The 20724-nt window shown below is 46.2% G+C and overlaps 1 long non-coding RNA gene across 1 annotated transcript; it reads right to left on the bottom strand.

Moving 5' to 3' along the window:
- Positions 1 to 36: 36 nt before the first annotated feature.
- Positions 37 to 18702, bottom strand: LOC131492019 (uncharacterized). The gene is made up of 4 exons (XR_009251780.1): positions 18353 to 18702; positions 13091 to 13634; positions 12382 to 12489; positions 37 to 1494 (listed from the first exon to the last, which is right to left on the bottom strand). It is a non-coding gene; the product is annotated as an uncharacterized LOC131492019 (long non-coding RNA).
- Positions 18703 to 20724: the final 2022 nt, after the last annotated feature.

Here is a 20724-nt window from a genome sequence, read left to right as displayed (position 1 = left end):
GTTGAGGGGGATCTCTTGGGGGACCATGTAGTCCAAGCCCATTTCCTCTCTGATGAAATTTGAGGAGATGGGCTCTGTTCTGCTGCCTCTTAGCAGCTCTCTCCTTTACCCTCTTTGAACGCTTTATACCTTTTAGAGTAAGTCTTCTCTATCTGAGGAGGATCAAAGACAGGTATAGTTTTCAGAACATAATGATTAAGCCACTGTTTCCTTCTTGCCTGCTAGTGTTACAGTGGCTTCCAGTTACCAGAGGATCCCACAGGTGGGTGAACTCTGAATGGGAGTGTCTGGGCTGGTTGGGGTAGGGTCGAGGAACAGCATACATGCTGCTTAAGCATCTGTCGTGTGGGTCATGTTAAACTTGACATGGGGGTTTCCTACTGGAAGCTGTCAAGCTTGGCACCCCCTTTTGGAGACGGGGACCTCAAGTTCCACACTTGATGGCAATATACAAGACCTTGCCTTTAGTGTGGACAGTTCTCCCATTACGACGGAGGTACCACCTTTGATATTCATGGCCTTAGTGGAGCCAAGGTAGATCTCCTCCAGAAGACCTGCAAGTTATGAACCAGAGGTGAGTTCTACACGGTGCACCAGCATACAGATAATTGGGGGCTTTTCCATGGAATGCTGTTTTTTGTGTTTTGGTTTTTTTTTTTTGGCCAAGACAGCACACCTACCCACCCTTACAATAGGACTCTCCTACGCTTACAATAGGATTCTGGAGGGAAGGTGATGCCACATGAGGCTGGAACTCAAAAATGGAATGAGTGTCCTAGTGAATGTTCAGTGTTAAAAAACCATTGACGCCCTCTTTGAACAAGAAGATACAAATGTGGTATCCTTCTTGTCAAGGGTCATGCCATTGACCCTACAGTATCTGAACATTAAGGTCACAGAACGAATGCAGAGTCTGATTCTGTGGAGGTCCCGAGAGAGACAATAGGTGAGATGGGGCCCAGGGCAGGCAACATGAAGAGAAAGTACTGGAGGTTGTAACATCTATGTGGATAGATCAGCCAATAACCCAGTGTCCCAGTTTCTACATAATCTCATTTTAGAGTCCTTTACTGCCCATCCGGTGCAGTTACTGACACCCTGTAGATCTTAATACTGGGAATACTTCTGCCATCAGGAATATTATAGTCTGACATTCTGTCCTTTTACCTCCTCCTCCTATCCTTCCGGCTTATATGCCCCCTGGTACCAACTCCACATCATTCATTTTTCTACTTGTTGTCTATGTTCCAAGGCCTTGTCTTCCTGATCATCTGTCAGGTAACCAACATTTAAAAAGCTCCAGGGGCACCTGGGTGGCTCAGTCGGGTAAGCGTCCAGCTTCGGCTCAGGTCATGATCTCGTGGTCCGTGAGTTTGAGCCCCACGTGGGGCTCGGTGCTAACAGCCCAGAGCCTGGAGCCTGCTTGGCATTCTGTGTCTCCGTCTCTCTCTCTGCCCCTTCGTCAGCTCACACTCTGTGTCTCTCCCTCTCTTCCTGAAAAATAACCATTTAAAAAAAAATTAAAAAAACAGCGTTGACTGGGTGGCTCAGTCATTTTAGCGGCTGACTCTTGCTCTTAGCTCAGGTCATGATCTCGCACAGGCTCTGCACAGAACCTGCTTGGGATTCTGTCTCTCCTTCTCTGCCTCTCCCCCACTTGTGTTCTCCCCGTGTCTCTCTCGAAATAAATAAACATTAAAAATTTTTAAATAAAAACCTCCAGTACAAATGGGCCCCATCCAATCCCCTTCAGTCCTTCTTGTCTGGCAAATTCTCGTCTCTCTGCTTTTTCTAGAAATACCTTTCTCCAAGTTACTGATCGCTATTGGAAATCTCACAATTGAGTCTATTGATGGCACAAGAAATTCAGTCCCAGCACTACTTGCAAATCATTCATTCATCTCACAAATACTTATCCCAGGCTTACATGTAAACAAAAGAATTGGAGTGAGGTCACTATTTCCTTCATCTGTTCTCTTGCCAATTCTACTCAGATCTATTTTAAATTTCCTTCACTTTCCTCAACTTAGGCCCTCTTCATCTTCCCTGCAGATGTGCTGGACCACAGTCCACAGAGGAGCTAGAAAGCCATGAGATGGGAGCTCTTCATCAGAACACAACACAGCGAAACCTTCCAACAATATTTCCCCATTCTTCTTTCCTTCCCAGTGTCGAAGGAAATACTCTTTATTGAGAGATCCCTGTATTCTAGTCTTGATGGGACTGAGCCTCCCTTGCCAGGTCTCCTCCTGCTCCTTTCCCTCTTTTCCTTTTTTCAGCTTTTTTACTACAGAAATGTTTAAACATGCACAAGAGCAGCTAGAACAATAGAACTTCCCACACGCCCCTCACCCAAGTTGCACCATTATCATCTGGCAGGTGTGATTACGATCAAAGTGCAAAAGCCCATTGTAAGATCTTCCCATCCAGGGGCTCCTCAGTCGGTTAAGCATGTGACTCTTGGTTTAGGATCAGGTAATAATCTCAGGTTCACAAGTTCCAGCCTCACATCAGCCTCACACACTGTGTTGCTGGTGTGGAGCCTGCTTGGGATTCTCTCTGCTCCTCCTCCTCCCTCTCTCTCTGCTCTCCCCCCTCGTGCTCTCTCTCTCTGTGTCTCAAAATAAACACACATAAACAAATAAACCTCTCGCCATCCATCTCTAAGACATATGCTATGTGCCCATGCCAAAGCGCTCACATTTCTTTGATATTTATCACCTGTGGACCATACTTATTCACAACAGATGTACGCAGCATTGGTGACAAAAAAGCACTGAGCTTATAGGCACTTTGGCAATCACTTCTGCTCTGCCTTGCAGTCAACCCTAGGAGCCCTTTGAGTGAATTCCTCACCTCCACACGAGAAGTAATCTTACAGAGCAAATTCAGGGCACGATCTCACTGTCCCTTCATCACAGAGTAAGTATAACATGCAAAAAGTATAGAAGAACACTATACATGTTGATAAAGACTCAACACTGCTCTATGCGTTTTCAAATATTTAGAAGAAAAACTTTTCCCGCCACTTTTAAAATGAACTATTGTGTTTCAAGTTACACACAGTAGATCAAACACTCCTCTCTTTCCCCAAAGGCCATTAAAAGTAAAAGATTAGATGAAAAACTGCTCGATGCCATTAGCCATCAGGGAAATGCAAATCAAAACCAGTATTTCACAGCACTTCACACCCACAAGGATGGCTAGAATCAAAAAGATAATCCAAGTGTTGGTGGGACTGTGGAGAATTTAGAACCCCATATGATGCTGGTGGGAATGGAAACTATTGCAGCTGTTTTGGAAAACAGTCTGGCAGTTGCTCAAAATGTTAAACATCCAGTTATCGTATAACCCAGCAGATGACTCCTAGGTGTCTACTCGAGAGCACTGAAAACAGAGGTCTACACAAAAACTTGTATACAAATGTTCACAGCTATATTATTCATAACGTCACCAGATGGAAACAACACAAACATGCATCAACTGATAAATGGGTAAATAAAACAGGACATACCCACACGATGTATTTTTTGGCAATAAAAAGACCAATACATGCCACAACATGGATGAACCTTGAAAACATGTTCAGTGAAAGAAGCCAGTCAGAAATGACCACACATGATTCCATTCACATGAAATGTCCAGAATAGGGAAACCGGGAGACAGAAAGTAGATTCAGCCTAGAGCTGGGGCCTGGAGGTGGGGTGGAGGGGGGCTGAGGGGACAGGGGAATGATAGGCAAAAGGTTGCAGGTGGTTTTCTCTGAAGTCATGGAAATGTTTTAGAATTGTGATGCACATGTCTGTGCATATACTGAAAATCACGGACTTATCCACGTCAAATGGGTGAATTACATGGTATGTGAAATATATTTCAATAAAGCTGTGGAAAAGAAGTACTTACGGATGACAAAAAAGGGGAGCGGGTAAGGAAAAAGATGTCAACACATTTTTGGAAGATGGGAATCTGGTGGAGGAGCAGTAACTGACTAGCAGAGCAAATGAGGTGCTAGCAAACCAATTCACACCGCAGAACCCAGAAGACAATAACCTGGAAGCACTAGATAAAAAAGACGTTAGGGGTTCCATGTAGTATACATGATGACGTTTTGTTCTTTTTGTTTGTTTTATTTGTGTATAATTTCTAAAATATTTTTTCTTTTTTTGGTTTTGAATGGGGTTGTTCTTTGCCAGTATTTTGTTAAAACCTTGGTGAAACGTTAGCATGCTTCATATGTGCAGACCATCCCAGGGTTCTCGTCTGGGACAGAGCTCGAGACAACCGTTTTAAAGTTGGCATTGCGCACTTCTGGGGTCTGGGTATGGTGGCGGCAGCAGCTCCTGGAATCAAAGCCAGAAATCTCAAAGGTTGGGTTATATTCATTTTTAAAGTATATATATTTGAAAATAAATTGTGGAGAAGTCGCATAGATGGTAGAGCCATATACCCTTTACCCAGATTTACCTACTAACAGTTTGAACTATTTACAATTTCTGTCTGCTTTCCTCCTTTCCCTTCTCTCTCCACACGAACACACAGATACATGTGTGAAAAACATACATATGTTCTTGAACATTTGAGAATATATTTCATGCATCATGTACTTTCACCCTCAATATTTCACTGTGTAATTTTTTTTTTTTAAATTTTAACGTTTATTTAGTTCTGAGAGAGAAAGAGTGTGCAAGTAGGGGAAGAGCAGGGAGAGAGGGAGACACAGAATACAAAGCAGGTTCCAGGCTCTGAGCTGTCAGCACAGAGCCCGACATGGGACTCAAATTCACTGCCCGCGAGTTCACGACCTGAGATGAAGTTGCACGATTAGACAACTGAGCCACCCAGGCGCCCCTTCATTGTGTATTTCTTTTTTTTTTTTATTTTTTATTTTTGGGACAGAGAGAGACAGAGCATGAACGGGGGAGGGGCAGAGAGAGAGGGAGACACAGAATCGGAAACAGGCTCCAGGCTCCAAGCCATCAGCCCAGAGCCTGACGCGGGGCTCGAACTCACGGACCGCGAGATCGTGACCTGGCTGAAGTCGGACGCTTAACCGACTGCGCCACCCAGGCGCCCCCATTGTGTATTTCTTAAGAAGAGTTTCTCTTACAGCACAGTTATCGCAGTGATAACAGTTTAACATTGACATAGTTTTTAATTTCGCATTCATATTCCATTTTTGTCACTTTATGTTTTTAAGTTTATTTTGAAGAGAGAGTGCATGTGCATGTGGCAGGGGAGGGGCATAGAGAGCAGGAGAGAGAGGATCCGAAGTAGGACCTGAGACATCTGCGCAGAGCCCCAGGGGGTACTTGATCCCAGAAACTGTGAGATGATGACCTGAGCCTAAATCAAGAGTCAGATGCTTAACCCACTGAGCCATCCTGGTGCCCCCAATTTTGTGGATTTAAATCAAGTAACGTCCTTTGTGTAGTTTTTCTTAAACTTCCTTTACAGGATTCGGTCTAGAATCACATACTACACATAGTTGCCGTGTCTCTCTAGTTTCCTTTAATCTGGGTCAGTTTCTTAGGCTTTTTTATAATAAGGGCCCATTTTTGAATACTATATCCGATGTGCCATATTTATAACCCCTCCTCACCTAGAAACTTTTTTTTTTGGTGGAACTGATCTCGCCGGATGTTAAAGGATATTGTTATAGTTGTGAGTGAGTCCTGGGAGGCTTAGGGACCATCAGGACCACGCTTTCTATTAAAAAGCAATACTAGTGATGCAAAGATATGTGCAGAGATTTTCCTTAACAGAGAAACCTCCTGCAGTCAAGGGAAGGTATGTGCCCCAGGCGGGCTGAGCTTGAAGTGCACCTTCCTTCTGGGTAGAGACAATGGTGAAGCTGTGGGTGCAGGAGAAGAGAGGTAAAGGAAGGAGTTACCATTACTGATAAACCCTCCTCATATCAGAGGGAAAGAACTGGGTGTCTGTGGCCAAGACTGATTCATCAGAGACAGAATGCAGGCAAGTCAAATCAGGAGATGGTACAGGGCTTAATTTCAACAGTCTGTAATATAAACAATGAAGCTAGTTGTAAGGGGTACAACTATTAAATGACTAGCTAGCATGTGGAGATGAATACATATACACGATCAACAAGAATGACATTATTGTTAAAAAATGGATGGAGATGTCAATAGGTATTTTGGTGAAACGCTAACAATTATGCTGGGAAAAACTAATGAAACTTTTCACGGAAGAAGTAACCACAGGTGTGATTCAAAATACTCCAAATGGTATTGTTACATATAATTACAATTGCGCTCATGAGACGTTATGCTAAAGAGAAGCCCGCTTCCTAGATTAAGATGAGTTTGGTCCTGTGGGCTGTGATTCAACATTACTGCTCTGTAACAAACGGATAATTAAAATTGTGGGGAGGGGCGCCTGGGTGGCTCAGGCCAACCAGTTGGTCCGACTCTTGATTTCAGCACAGGTCATGCTCTTGTGGCTCATGAGATTGAGGCCCCCATCAGGCTGGAGGCTGCTTGGGATTCTCTCTCTTCTTCTCTACCCCTCCCCCGCTCATGCTCACAAGCCCTCTGTCACTCAAAATAAAGTTTAAAAAATAAAAAAAAAATACAAATGTTGAGGGGAGAGGTGGCATTAGGCAGAGAGAAGAGGGAGCCTCAGGGTGAGACACCGTATGGGTAGAAGAGTCCCTCTAGGGCATGAATAGCCTAAGAGGGGTATGGGGAAATAAAAGAATTACTAAAGGATTTCAAGTTGTTTGCCACAGGTCCATGGGGCGCCATGCCCCCGTGTCCCTCTTTGCCATGCTTTCTGTTCTTTGGTAGAGGCTACTCTGCTCTCTTATGCGCTTTGGTGAGTGTGGATTCTTTTGAGGAAATATGGGGGGCTAGGGCTGCCTCTCAGTATATTTCTCAGTTCATAAAAGTAAAAATGCACTACTGGGGAAAACTGCAGCTGAAGGCAGAGTAGAATTTGGGGATGTAGATCTCTGGGCGTAGCAAACCTTCGGCGACAATGTGGGGTCCCAAAGGAGATCACCAAGCAGTAAAAAGGGTCTCAGGTAATATCAGGGAAACAGGTGGAATATGATGATCTCACTGAGGTAAATATATGAAATGGTGAATAGGTGGAGTTGGAAGGTAAGTTAAGGGACCTAAGAGATCAAGGAAGGATGGACAGATTTGCTGGGTGTCAGGGGCTAAGACCCTTCTCAGTTTTCCTTGTTCTGCCCATCCCTGAGCACAAAGCAGTGATGGACCTGGTCAATGGGTGCTGCCCAAGGTGGCTGTGTGACTGTCAAGAGTCAGAACTTCTGTCTCCTGACTTTGTGAAAGACTGGAGACATCATTCCTATTCAGATTCCTCTTGAAAGTAATCATTGACCTATGTCCCTCATAGGGTTTTTTTCAAGATCACGTGGGATAGTATATATGAAAGTCCTTTGTGAACTATATAACAACATACCTATGTGAGTCTTGTTATTATTATCACTGACTATGTGATCTTATATCCTCATTCTTGGGCCTCTCCAAATCCAATCTACCAAGGGTATCTCTTAAATGACACTGTAATCGGCCTCTCATAATATCTCTTGCTTCGACCTTCACCAATCTCCTGGTTTCCCAGGTTGGAGAACTTGCCAGAACAAAGTTGAGGAGATAAGAAAGGTGATTTCTCTTCTGCAAAGGTGACTAAACATTACCTTCTTTCCTGACACCCCCACCCCCACCTTTTTTAGCAGAGTCTACGAATTTCTAGGGCTTCAGGGAAGCCTGGGGTTGACATGGGATAGAAAATCCTCAGAGTCAGAATGGGAAAGCCTTCGGGATGGGGGGTGGCACTACTTTTGCCAGAACTGCCAGAGCCACATATGTTTGTTTTGGCCGTGGCTGCAGCTTTGTACCTCCTGTCTCCTGCAGCCCCCTGTGCCGGCATCATGATACCATGCACTTTCGTCAACTGTTATGTCCAGACCCCTTCTGTGAGGTGTGTAATAGTACAACAGCTGAGGTCAATCGGCTGCTGTTCCTGGAGGTCCTGGAAGACGCTACTCTCTCTGTGATCCCCTTGGCTGCCACAGCCCCTGTGACAGACTCATCATTCTGTCCATCCCCTGCCTTCACAGCAGTCCCTCCAGGAGACCTAAAACCAGCCCTTTTGCCTGAGCCGTCCCCACCACCCCTCCCTTTTCTCACCTAAGGTTTTCTTATCCTCATGACCAGGTCACTCTCTGCCACCAGAGTCTTTTCCTCCTTTGAGTTCCAGATTCCCATGGGCCATTCTACACCCCAACCCACTGCCTTTACCCCTCTCCTACTACATGACATTCAGAAAGGGGATCCTATTGCCCAAGCCGAGTCCACTGTACCTCTGAATACCATCTTTTCTCTTGACCCCACCTATTTCCAAGACATCAACCTCTTACCACGTCTGTCCCAGACAAAGAATCCCACTGATTCATTTGCTCGTCATCATGCACACCAGCCCTGTCTGTTTCACCACCACCAGACTGCACTTTAACTGCGACTCAATCTAAATCGATTTCAATCTCCTTGAAGCCTGTTCCAGAGAACTCATCTCCAGATAGCCCTGGTGGATGGTCCACTTGTACCCGAACAATCAGAGGTAGTGGTCATTTAAGCCTGTCAATTTCCGGATTCTCCTGTTGGCAGGCTCATGCACAGAACATGTTCCTCCCCACATTGTCACACTCTAATTTTCAGCAAGAGCAAGATTACTTCCATCTACCAGAAACCCATCTCTGGGGAGACCCTGCTAACAGGCACAAGGAGGCCAGTGGAGTTTCTTTCCTTGACCTTAACATACAGGCAGTCTTAGAGAGACAAATGAAAAAGAGAATGCCTTTCCAGATTTTGGAGAAGAAAGAAAAAGAAGAGGGACCATTTTCAAAACACACGTGGCCAGAATACCAAAGGACATCTTCAGTGAATTCACTGCAGCCCTTCGATGTACAGATCACCACAGCCCCCAAAACTGGCTGGAATGTTGAAGGCAAACCAGAGCACCTGAGCATTTGTCAGCAGCTCCTTGATCTCAAGTGTTTGGGGGAAAACTTGTATCAGAAATATAGCCAGCTCGTCTGGGGTCTTCCCTCCTTGCATAGTGAGTCCTTAGTAGCCACTCTCCTGGTTTCTACTAGTACTTCCCCACTAGGGTCTCACTTTGTCTTATTCAATGGATGCCGTAATGCTTCCGCAGTCAAAATGCAGGATCAAGAAGTTCTACTCCACCCTCATTCCCATCGCCTTCCTCTCCCCGGTTTATATTCCCGACCCTGGCCTCAAAACTTGTCCCAATCCCAGCCGCTACCTTTCACTCAGGTGAACCCCCAGGCCCACCTTCAACCTCGCCTACCAATCATACCATAGTCTTCTTCACCCCAGAATAGGGACTGTGGAGTGTTTTTCCAAGGATCCAAGAATGAGTCAGACTCTCCTATCTTGACTGAAAACCAGCATGTGCCATGGCACGTGTTGAAGAAGCACCAGGAAAGTTTGTGGGGTTTAGTCCCTGGGTTCCCAAGATCTCCTGAAGCCATTTGTCCTCAAGCCCCCAACTTTTCATTGGTTAGCCGGTCATCCCATGCCGGTATACCAGGCTCCATCATTCCTGGCCATTTCCATATTACCTGTGAACCCCAGGAGAGACTGGAGTTTCACGGTCCGAGGAAGGTAATCCCATGCTGGTGCCTGCATGCCTGTAGAAATCTAGAGTCTCTAGCACTGATGGAGCCTCAGTGTACACGAACAGAAATGTCTCAGCAAAAAAGCAGACATGTTTGCTCAAAATTCTCTGAGCTCCAGGGCCACAGTAGCAACGATCTAGCAAAGACTGAATTGAGTTTCCCAGGAAGTTTCCATGAGAGGGTCCCAACAGAGGTCCAGCTAAGGATGAACATGATGAGGATCTTGGGTAAATCTAAAGAAGAGCCCAGAAGGCAGCCCACAAAGGGTCTCAGAATGTTACCTAGCGAAGGGTCTTAGGGCTTCTTTGGAGGCAAAAGTAACTGTGTGTGTCATTCAAGGAGTCACTCAGGGAATGAATTGCTAAATGTCTCAAGGAGGGACACAGACCAGAACCAAATGAAATCTGACCTTACGTTACATTTGAACAAGAAATTTTGGTAGATTACTGCGGGTAGGATTCTTACAGGTGTGTGTTGTTCATGGCTGGCTGATGACAATGCACTGCCTTTGTGTGGGAGTTCCCAGACTAAAATGGAAACCACAAGTCAAAAAAGACAATGGTGGGTAGGGTTTGCTGCCAGATTACCATTCTGGAGCCTTCCTTTCTCAATCCCGATACCCGACGGCTGCTAGAGGCCCATATTGTAAGATTTCGGATGAGTCAGAGGTGGGGTCTACTGCTCAGGGTTCTTGAATCCATAAAATTCTGTATGTTGAGAGAAGCCACAACATGGCCTCTTCCCCATTTAGACATTCCCTCCTCAGCGATGCATAGCTGAGTTTTCTAACCCCCGTGAGAGAAGCTCTAAAACTTTTCATGGCAACAGGATGAGAACACCAAATTCAGTCCCCACCCTGGATCATTCTCTCCCTGCCATGTCACCTATGGGCAATGAAGGACAGAGGGCCCTGAAAGCATCACTCTCTGACACCAACCATGAGCTTGCACAGGGTATCCAGACAGCTGCGTATGGAAGTCAGACTTTCCAGTCCCTTACACACAGCATCATAGCTCAAGTGAGACCGAGGGTGGCTGTACTAGACAGCAGATGTGGCCCAGAGGTACCCCCAAAGCAAGCTGAAGCTGGACATGAGCCAAAGGATGAGAATGTGAGTCCTGGTGATGGAACTGAAATGGCTCAGGGCAGAGTGATGGTGCAGAAGAATTTAGACCATGTTGCAAAGCACAACTTGTCCAGGGGTGTATTCAACACCGAGGAGCTGTGTACTCTTCAATCCCAATCTTGTGAAGTCTTGACAACCAGTGAGTTGGAAAGCTCCAAAATGACAAATGTCAATTTGAGTAAGGTAGAAGCTGTGCCGACCACTGAACAGCCCTCACCAAAAACACTGGCTCCCCAAGATTCTAAACTATCAGACCTTAAAAGACAGCTCCTTAGTGAGTTAAAGTTGAAACTGTAGAGGGAGGACCACAATCAAGCTCAAGCATGGATGCCACTGGCATGCCCCTTACTTCCGACAGCTTGACGTCCAAGGCCTCACTGACTCAGTCCCAGAGTGACTGTAGTGGAGATATGGGAGCGTCCCAGGTGCTGCATGTCCACTTGGAGGACAACACAGCACGGAGCAGCAGCAGGAGTCCTGGCCCTCTAAGCTGGTCTTAGGTAAGTGCCAGCCTAAGAATTTTCCACAAAGAAACAGTGCAGAGAAAGTGAGACCTCAGGGTTCCAAAGCAGGAAAATGTAGAAGGGAGGATTCAGGGGTAGGGACATCGGTAGCCAGAAAGAAGAGCCACCGTGTTGAGGACAGAAAATTAGAGAGTGCTTCCTCACCTCTGTCACAGAATGAACAGTTTCTTCCCGAGAGGTACTTCAGAAAAAAAGATGAGGCGATGTATCAAGTGGATCAAGGCCATGAAAAAAATCACAAAGCAGGAAAGTTGCCAGCACCGAGACCCAGTTGAAAGTGTAACTGACTGCTCTTGTGAGTGCTGGGCCTCCTGAAGTTCATGAGCTCATGATTGCCACTGGGAAGATCCTAGGTGTGAAGGTGGCAGGTAGGTATGAATCTGAGGCCTCAGAGTTAAGCCAGCAGAAGGAAGAACTCCAGGCCCAGGCAGGGCCTGACAAGAGGCATCCCTCCAACTATCAGGCTTTCTCTGACACACCACACGGCAAACGGGCCAGGATCGAGTTCTGTAGCCAAGAAGCCGTCTCTGCGAACAGAAGTGTCTTACAAGTGTCAGGCAGAACAGACACAGGACCGGAATTCCCCAGAAAGTTGGGGCCTTCAAGAAGCAGCTATTAACTCCAAGCCAACTCGCTTCTTCTCTGTCCTCCAGGGAGCCCGTGCATCACCTAGGCCCCACCTGTGTGCATCAAGTATGCCAGGTCCTTGCATCCCCCTCACCGCTGATGAAAGTACTCTGTTCAGACATTTGACTCTTCTACTCAAGCAGAAAATGCTTCTCCAGCACTTTGAGGGAGAAGAAATTTCCCTAAAGAAATCGTTTAGTCCTTGTTGAGAAAGCCTCACAGTTTTCACGATAACATATCCTCTGATCAGAACAATCTTTCTTCAGCACAACCAAGAATATTAATCCTCCTCAATAAACGTTTGTTCTAATAGAGAGTGGGGGTGTTTCTGTGTAGTGCACTGGGATTGTGGGGTGGTGGCGTATAGGAGGGGGGACTTGTGCTTTGGGAAAGGAAGAAGTGAGTTCAGCTCTTACCGATTTCCTCTTTGGGCTTCTACATCCATACTGGTCCCTTGTAAGAAGCTTGACAGTGGACTTCTCAGTTTTATCCTGGGGCCCTTTATTTGATCCTGCTCAGGTGTCCTGTATTTAAAACGTAGAATTGTTTTCATAAAGTGTACAAAAGGCTTACTCTGAAAACGTTCAGGCCTTCACCAAGTGAGAAAACCCCTTAAAGTCTACACCTTGGCTCCACCTGTTTGTTCATCTGCTCCCAAACTATCCTGACATATATTCAGCTGTAGGGTGCGAGGAGGTACTATGGCATGTAGGCGTCACCTCCCGGAGACTACTCAGGGCTTATGAGAGCACAGGGATACCATTCTGGCCTAAGAGAACACAAGATCGTCTTTGAGCGTGAAGACAGCACCTCCAGGATGTTGTCAGGGAAGCTGTGCTCCTATATGGCGCCTGCTTTCCCAGACATGCTACATTTTACACCAAAGTGACAGTAATTTAGAGGTGCATTAGTTATGAGTTGCTGTGTAATGGATATCCCAAAATTTAGTGGCTTAAAAATACATATTTATCATCTGACAACTTTTGTGGGTCAGAATCTCAGGCCAGGCCTATCTGGATTTTCTGCTTCAGGGTCTCTCAGAAGGCTGTCACTAAGGTGTCAGCTGAGGCTAGGTTCTCATGTGAAGGCGTGATTGGGGAAGGAACCACTTCTGTATTCATTTACAGTTGTTGGCAGGATGCATGTCTCAAAGCCTGTTGGCGTGAGGTCCTCAATACCCTGTTGGCCCTGGGTGGGAGTTTGCTGGTTCCTGGTCACGTGGGTTTCTCTGACACAGCAACTTCCTTCATCAAAACCAGGAGAGAGTTTTCAAACAAGACAGAAGTTATAATCTTTTATAAACTAATAATGGAAGTGGCATCCCATTACCTTTCCTTTATTCTGTTGGAGACAAATCACTAAGGTCAACCAGTGCTCAAGGGGAGGGGTAATTACCCACAATTGTAAACTTCAGGAGGTGGGGATCATTGGAATCTTAGGAGTCTTCCTAAGGCAAGGGTTCCTTCTTGGACGCCCTACTCAGTCCACTGAAGCAAAAGGGGCCAAAGGTGCCAACTGGATCCTTCTCCTCATCCATATCCATGTCCTCAAGGTCAAAGCTGTTTAATGGCTATGTGGAATGGCAGCTGGTAACAAAACATCCAACAGATTGGAGCATCCAAAGAAGGAAGAACAGGTGATACAGAGGGAAAGTTGGTGTGGGGTCATCCTGAAAGTAAAGTAAAATGAACACTTGCAAGCACCTGACTCCCCAGCATTCAGACTTAAGAGGGGAAGAAAGCTTAGGTGCAGTATGGCTCATCCTATCTCTACCACTTTCTCCACTTTGCCCTAGCTCCCAGGCCTTAGGGCTAAGGAAGTAACCTTCAGCTTCTGTAGATATAGACAAACCGAGAGAGGTAGCAAACCCTACAGGCTGCAAGACTCAATTCCTATTATTAATATATTTAGTATAGCACATCTCTGAGTTCAAATTTGATTCTTCAACCTAGCACATCAGAGAGAATGAGTCGCCCAACTGATGGGAAAGCTAGCACTGGGATCTTAGAACATCTTGGGATGTAACTCCCATCTTGGGATATCTTCCATGTACCTATGGCTTGAGGACTTCTAACCAAGGGAGATGTCGTGGTTTAAAGGGGTTGAGTTAATGGCCTGGGGTCACATGACAAGTCACACCTAGTGTCCATCGCCTCCATTCTGAGAAAATATTGAATGAGTTAACGAGACAGAATTTGCATACTCAGAACATCCAGGACGTCATCTGTCTAAATGATATGGTAGTACCATCCATGAATGATCTTATACTTTTCTTCGGCTTCTAGGATTACTACTGCCCCTTCTTCAGATTCTTGTTCCTATAGGAAAGCAGTACTGTCATAAAAAGCAAGAAATTGTATTTGCTGAAAAATGACTGGACAGATGATCAATTTTTCCAGAAAAAGATGGGCTTTGTGCCTACTCTCAAGTATCGCTGTGTTATGAGAAGCCGGGGGAGTATCATTTACATGATATAGTGTTGCGCCTCAAGAATTTTCACTGACTTATAATGCAGTGGGAATGGGCTACCTGAATTTTTACAACCTTAAATCTAACTCCAAACCTAATGTCAGGGTTGCCAAAATGCATGAATTGATTGGTACGTTGATACGTTGATACGGATTGGCCATGGGGACCCCAGATCCCAGCTTCAGGCACTGGGAACTTTTCTGCTGTCAGGTGCCGCCTAAGGCAATCAAGTTCATAGAGGCAGCCTTCAGAGGGATTAACATTGAGAACTGTGTCCCAATCAGCAGTCGCAGTGAAGGAGCTCAGGCCTCGAGAAGGGGCTCTTCTCTTGAGGCTTTTCCCCTAGGACTTCCATTGGCCCTGCATCAGAGACTAAATCAGGGTATTTTCCTGTGTCCCAAGGGCACATACGGTCTTCATTAGGCAGGTGAAGTGGCAGGTTCAGAGACTTGTGGAGGCTGCCTCCTTCTCTCCCAGGCGACTCAAGGTCTATTCCTTCCTTCATAGGTGGGGTCGGGGAGCAGGGAAAGAACCGATTATTACAGAAGTGTATCGGTGGGGGCACCCGGGCTGTTGAGTTGCTTGAGCATCTGACTTCAGCTCAGGTCATGATCTCACAGTTCGTGAGTTTGAGCCCCCCGTCGGGCTCTGTGTGGACAGCTCAGAGCCTGGAGCCTGCTTAGGATTCTGTGTCTCCCTTTCTCTCTGCCCTTCCCCGCTTGGGCTCAGTCTCTCTCTCTCTCTCTCTCACAAATAAATGAACATGAAATAAAAATTAAGTGAAGCAGTGCTTCCCCCTGGGGTGGAGGCTGGGCTGGCAATGACAAGAGTGGGTCATTTTCCTCTGTAGGGATTCTTTCCAAGTTTGGGTAACCTTCATTTGAGGCAGGATAATTGACCAAACTATTGAATGCTTCCTCTCTATTCCCTGTCAGAGGTGACTCCAAAAGGAATAAAAAGTTAACATCCCCTTTAGTCTTACAGGAAGCTCTGGGCTTCTCCTCTCAGGGGTCACAAATGGCCTTCATGTTTTCTGACCCCAAAGAGAAGTTGCGAGGCACGTATCGCACAGTCCTCTCAAGACTCTTATAAGTGAGATGAAAATCTGGCCAAGTGTCCTCAGGAGAGAGGAGAGACGGGATGACAGAAATGCTAGGGTGAAAGGAGAGTTGCTTAAGGTACCAGTGGTCCAGCGACTTGATCATAATGATGTAAAGATGTGTTCCTTACGTGGATGGTTCTGTGTGGCAGTTCTCTAGGAGACAAGACAATTCTTTCAAAGGATGAAATGATGTTTGCTGAGACGATGAATCATCAAGCCCCATTATTTGGGAGCTGCCACAAAACACCACATTGCCCGCGCTCGGAATAGAGGCTCTACAACCAGCTGCCTTTCAATGGGCCAAATGAGCTTGGACAATGACCATCCCAGTAGCAACCATGGTGGGCTTAATCACAGAGGCTCTTTGGTATATACTTACTTGCCTGATAGCAAATATTTGCTTGATAGCAAAATCCTCCCCCACCAACCCCACTGACAGTCATGACTAATATAGGATGCCTTCCTTTGACATGGGGGCTTTGAACAAGATTTAATTTAATTCCGAAAAATTAGGCAATGCTTATTGCACTTCAATTTTGCAAAACATGCTTTTATGTGTATTTTCCCATTTAATATTTACGATCCTTCACAGTGGGTTTCTTAATCCCCTCTTGTAGAAGGGCAATCTGGAGAACAGAGAAGGTAATATATATTTAGTATGCTAGCATGGGAAGAGGGAGCTAGGATGGAGAGTGCCCTTGCACTGTGAGGAATATTTGGCTGTCAATGACAGCGAAAACAATGGGACTGACTTAAGAAAGAGAATCTGTTGACTCGGGTACCTGAGAAAATCTAGCAGTAAGGCTGGCGTCAGGCAGGACGGTTCAAGTTGGGGCTCAGTTGATGCCATCAAGGTTCAGTTTGTATCCGTTTCTTGGCACTATATTCCGGACTGACTTTCTGTCTGTCATTTTGTACCTTCATGTGTACTTTTCAAGCACTAAGTAGAGCTGAAAATGGGTTGTCTCTCTCATAGTCCCTGCAAAAGTCCCATTGTGCCTTACTGTCTCCAGCTGGGTCACATGCCGTCCCCGACCAGTCACTGCTGCCAAAAAGCATAAAACCATCTTTTGGCCAAGCCTTGAGTTATACACCCATCTTAAAATAAGACCGTCTGGGAAAGACAACTCCATCTTTACATGGACTGAGACTGAGAATGGGGTTAATTCCCTGGGGGTCAACAGAGGGACTATTTCCAGAAGGTGAGTGAATGCTGGGTGTCAAAACAAAACCAGGTCGGCTACATCCCTCTCTCTCACTGCCCCAGTTCTGCCTTCTTGTCCGGAGTTATGCCACTGACTAATGCTTGGGAGTTGTAGGAAATGCTGATTCTGCACAGACCCTGGGACAGGCCAGAAGTGGGATGGGGCCCAGGACAGGAACTTGAGGTGGTAGCAATCAGTCAGAGGCCCCAACATCCATGTGGACAGACCATCCCATAATCCGTCCTCTCACTGTCTACCCCTTCTCATCCTAGAGCCCTTTACCTGCATTCCAGTCTAGTTGTGGCCGTAGCCCAGAACTTATCACCGGGAACACTTCTGCCTCCTGAAAAAGCAGTCTGACATTCCACCCGGTTTTCTTCTTTCAGTTTATGCCCTCAGTATGCCAATTCTTCAACCTATTCAGCAGGAACCACAAGCCACTTTATACGTCTCCCTGGGCCTCTGACAGCGTTTTTCTTCATTTCTTCCCTCTCCAAGGAAAACTTCGTTAATCCCAAACCGAAAGAGCTCTACTCTCAACAGCCTTCCCCACTTGCCTTTCATCTGTCACCCTTGCCAAAGTCAGTTCTGTCCTTTTTAGACCCGTCTTCCGATAAGGGGCTGACCCCTCTTGGATAAAGCCACACAAGAAAGTAACTGATGCCACCGTAAATGTTCCATACCAGTGGTCAGCTCCAACACTGCCTGAAGACAATCCATTCATTCCCTCGGTGTTTACTGTGTACTGGACTTTCTTCTAAGCATTGGGGGCGCACGGGGAAGGAAACAAAGCTCCCTGTCTTCGTGGAGCTTCTAGGACGGTTCCTCAGTCAATTCTTTTGCCTAAGCGCTCAGAACGGTTTCACTCGCCTACAATTTCGCCACAATCCTCACTCGTCCAGCATGGGTGCTGGATCACCACCGGGAAATGAGAAGTCACCGGATCTTTTCATCGCTAGCAGATATGAAAGAGTAACAAAACCAAAACGTGAATCCCCATCCCTTCTTTCCTCTTTCCTTGCTATTATACTGTGAAGGGTTCCCTGGGGATCTGTCCCGGCTTCCCAATTTAGAACACTTTTCCCACTGTGCTGGAATGTTTGGCTTAGTCATCTGCTTTTCCAGAGGACCGAACCATGCGTACCTCACCACAGTCTGGCTGGCAGATGCAACGGAGCTCGAAAACCTCTGGCGGGAAGTAGGAGCAAAGGGAGGCTTTTCCCAGGGGAGGTCGGTCTGGCCTTGGGCCACGTGCAGAGGCCAGTCACACTCCGGGGCGGCTCCGCCCCCAAAGCGAGCTGCGCCCAGAGCGGGGCCAAGGCCCCTGAAGGACAGGCGCAGAGGCGTGGCGACGTCCAGGAGAGCCACGCAGCGGGGCGAGTAGGGCCCAGGGAGTTACACGCAGGGGCGGCTCCGCGCCCAAAGGGAGCGGCACCAAGGGCGGGGCCACGTCCTGCTGGGGACACGCACAGAGGCGTGGCGACGTTCAGGGCTAGCCATATCAGGGGCGAACGGTCCCGGGAGCCACCCCCAGGGGCGGCCCCGAGAGGTTGTGGTGTTTGCCCTGGCGACGGCGGCCATGTTGGGCAGTCTAACGGTTAGCCCTCTCACCTCAGACTTCTGGAATCTGTGTCCATCACTTCTGGAAGAGGAGAGTTTTGTTTGCCTCCAAGATAGATTTTGACGAAGGTTTCTGGATGCTGGAATGACCTGGTCTCCTGCGCTGACAGAGGGATCCTTCCCAAAGTCTGCCATTTCCATCCTGGCGGTTGCTCCTTCAGGCTGCGCGACCCCTGACTCCCTCCCACGGGAGGCTGCTGCCTGGGAAAACGTGCTGACGCCCGGGGGTGGGGCTGCGCCTGGGCCGCGGGGCCCCCTTTGCCAGGGTCACTGGATGGGGCTTGCGCCGGTGAACCTAGTGTGGACTGTAGCGGCGATATTGGCTGATGTTAAGACGTCACTTTACACCAGCTGCCTGGTCTTGCCCAAGAAGCCTTTCTCAGACGTCATCTCTAGGTGCAGAGATAAAATATCTCATAGGGGTGGTCCTGAGGCCTGGAATGATCAAATGAAGTTTTGAGTAGTGTTAAGCGCCGATGTTACTGCACGGGTTGGGGGTGCAGATGGTGACCACGTGGGCCTTGCAGCCCCTAGACGCCAGTGTCTTGGAAATGCCTGCACCAGTCAGGAGAGTGAGGCTTCAAGATGCAAGTTCGTACCCTAAATTAGGAATCCTCATTTCTGATTCCCTGCGAAACCGGTAACTGGTAGGATGCTCACAGTCTGCCAGTTGTTTTCAAAGGAGCCACAAGAGCTTTAATTGCTCTTTGGATCTAGCTTGAGTCTAGTAGGAATGGTTCAGAGGGGAACCCCGGATATGAGCCAATTGAGGCCTTCTGGACGGAGAGGAAGAGGCAGAACCATTTGTCCCACCTTTCAGGATCCCGGATAGCAGGAGGTGAGTCTCTACAGCAGGCGGATTACATGTTTTTTATTAGGCAGAAACTCTCACGTAATTGCCTTAAATTGCAGGTATTGATATATTTATGCTCCTCTGTGTCCGGTTCTGTGTTAAGAAGCGTCACCATGTTTATCGTAGTAGGAGGTGGAAGAGAATTGTATTTGTGACTATTTCCACTACTAGAAAGTGCACTATTAGTGTATTTGAAAGATGTGGAAAATTAGAGGAGAATCCTCATAGAGTCCCACCTTCAAGACAATTACCTTTAGCTTTTTCATGCATCTTCTTAGAGGATGCATGCTATGCCTACTTTCAACATTTCTTAGGTAATGTGAACTTAAAGGAAAAACAGTATCATAGACATTTTTGTGCTATTATATGCTTTCATAACATTTTTATGATAATCTAATATATAGTAGAGTAGTATATTCACTTTTTGTTGACATTTGGGTGGAGTCTGAATTTTTTGAATTTTAATATTTTGTTTAGTACGTTTGGTCATAATTGTACTTGATTATAAACCGTCCTGTTCCAAACAGAAGAAAGCTTTTCCTAAATGTCTGATTAACCCAGGATTCTGTTCCCAGGAACAAATGCTTTTCCTCTTTCTCCATGCTCCTAGATGAATTATCCACTCAGGTGTTTATGTGTTTCAGCGCTGGATTCTCCTCTGAGATTCTTTTTCTTTTTTAATATGAAATTTATTGTCAAATTGGTTTCCATACAACACCCAGTGCTCATCCCAACAGGTGCCCTCCTCAATACCTCTGAGTTTCAAGGCAACGAAACCACCTGCTTGCTAATACGTCCTCAGTGTAAGATCTTCGAAACTTAACCTGTAGTCTTCCTTTATCGCTAACCTTCCCTTCCCCAGTCTCAGTCTCAGTAGCACCTGAACACCAATCAAGAAACCCAATCAAGAAACACAAGAGTCATTTTACATTCCTCCCTCTCCTTTTTTCCTGTAGCTAGTCAGCTAGTACATGGAGGAACTGAAAAATATGTTGTGCAGAGAAATCCTAGAGCTCTCAGAATATACTGTATTCCCCACAAATAGAAGGTAAGACCCTTCAGGTCCTGAGCTATGTTTATAATTAAATTTTTAATTATATTAGTAATGTATGTTTACATCCTCTGAGTCAAAATTAAAGCATTCTTATTAAAGTTAAATACCGCATTCCAAAACAAAATCCAGCATCTCATTCCATATCAATTAATTAATTAATTAATTTCCTTGGTATTTATATCAATATAGATGATCGGTTTCCTACTTGATTTAATTCAGTATGCTGCTGTCAATATTTTGGTGCCCAAATTGTCACATTTACTCATTACTTCAGTCTGACATCTGTGTTATTTTGATATCCCAATCAGTTTCTATTTTCTGACACAAAGAGGTCTTTTAGACTCATTGTATGCTTTCCCCTGCATGATCCTGGGTTCAGCCATTTTTCCAGGTAGCCCTGTTCTCTTATTGGAGAATGGTACTGGGAAGCCGAGGTAATTATGGTAGAAGTATTCA

Source organism: Neofelis nebulosa, chromosome 12 (genome assembly GCF_028018385.1).
Source record: "Neofelis nebulosa isolate mNeoNeb1 chromosome 12, mNeoNeb1.pri, whole genome shotgun sequence".
NCBI lineage: Eukaryota > Metazoa > Chordata > Mammalia > Carnivora > Felidae > Neofelis > Neofelis nebulosa.
Note: the sequence above shows the minus strand (reverse complement) of the source record. Positions and strands in the feature narration are given on the sequence as shown.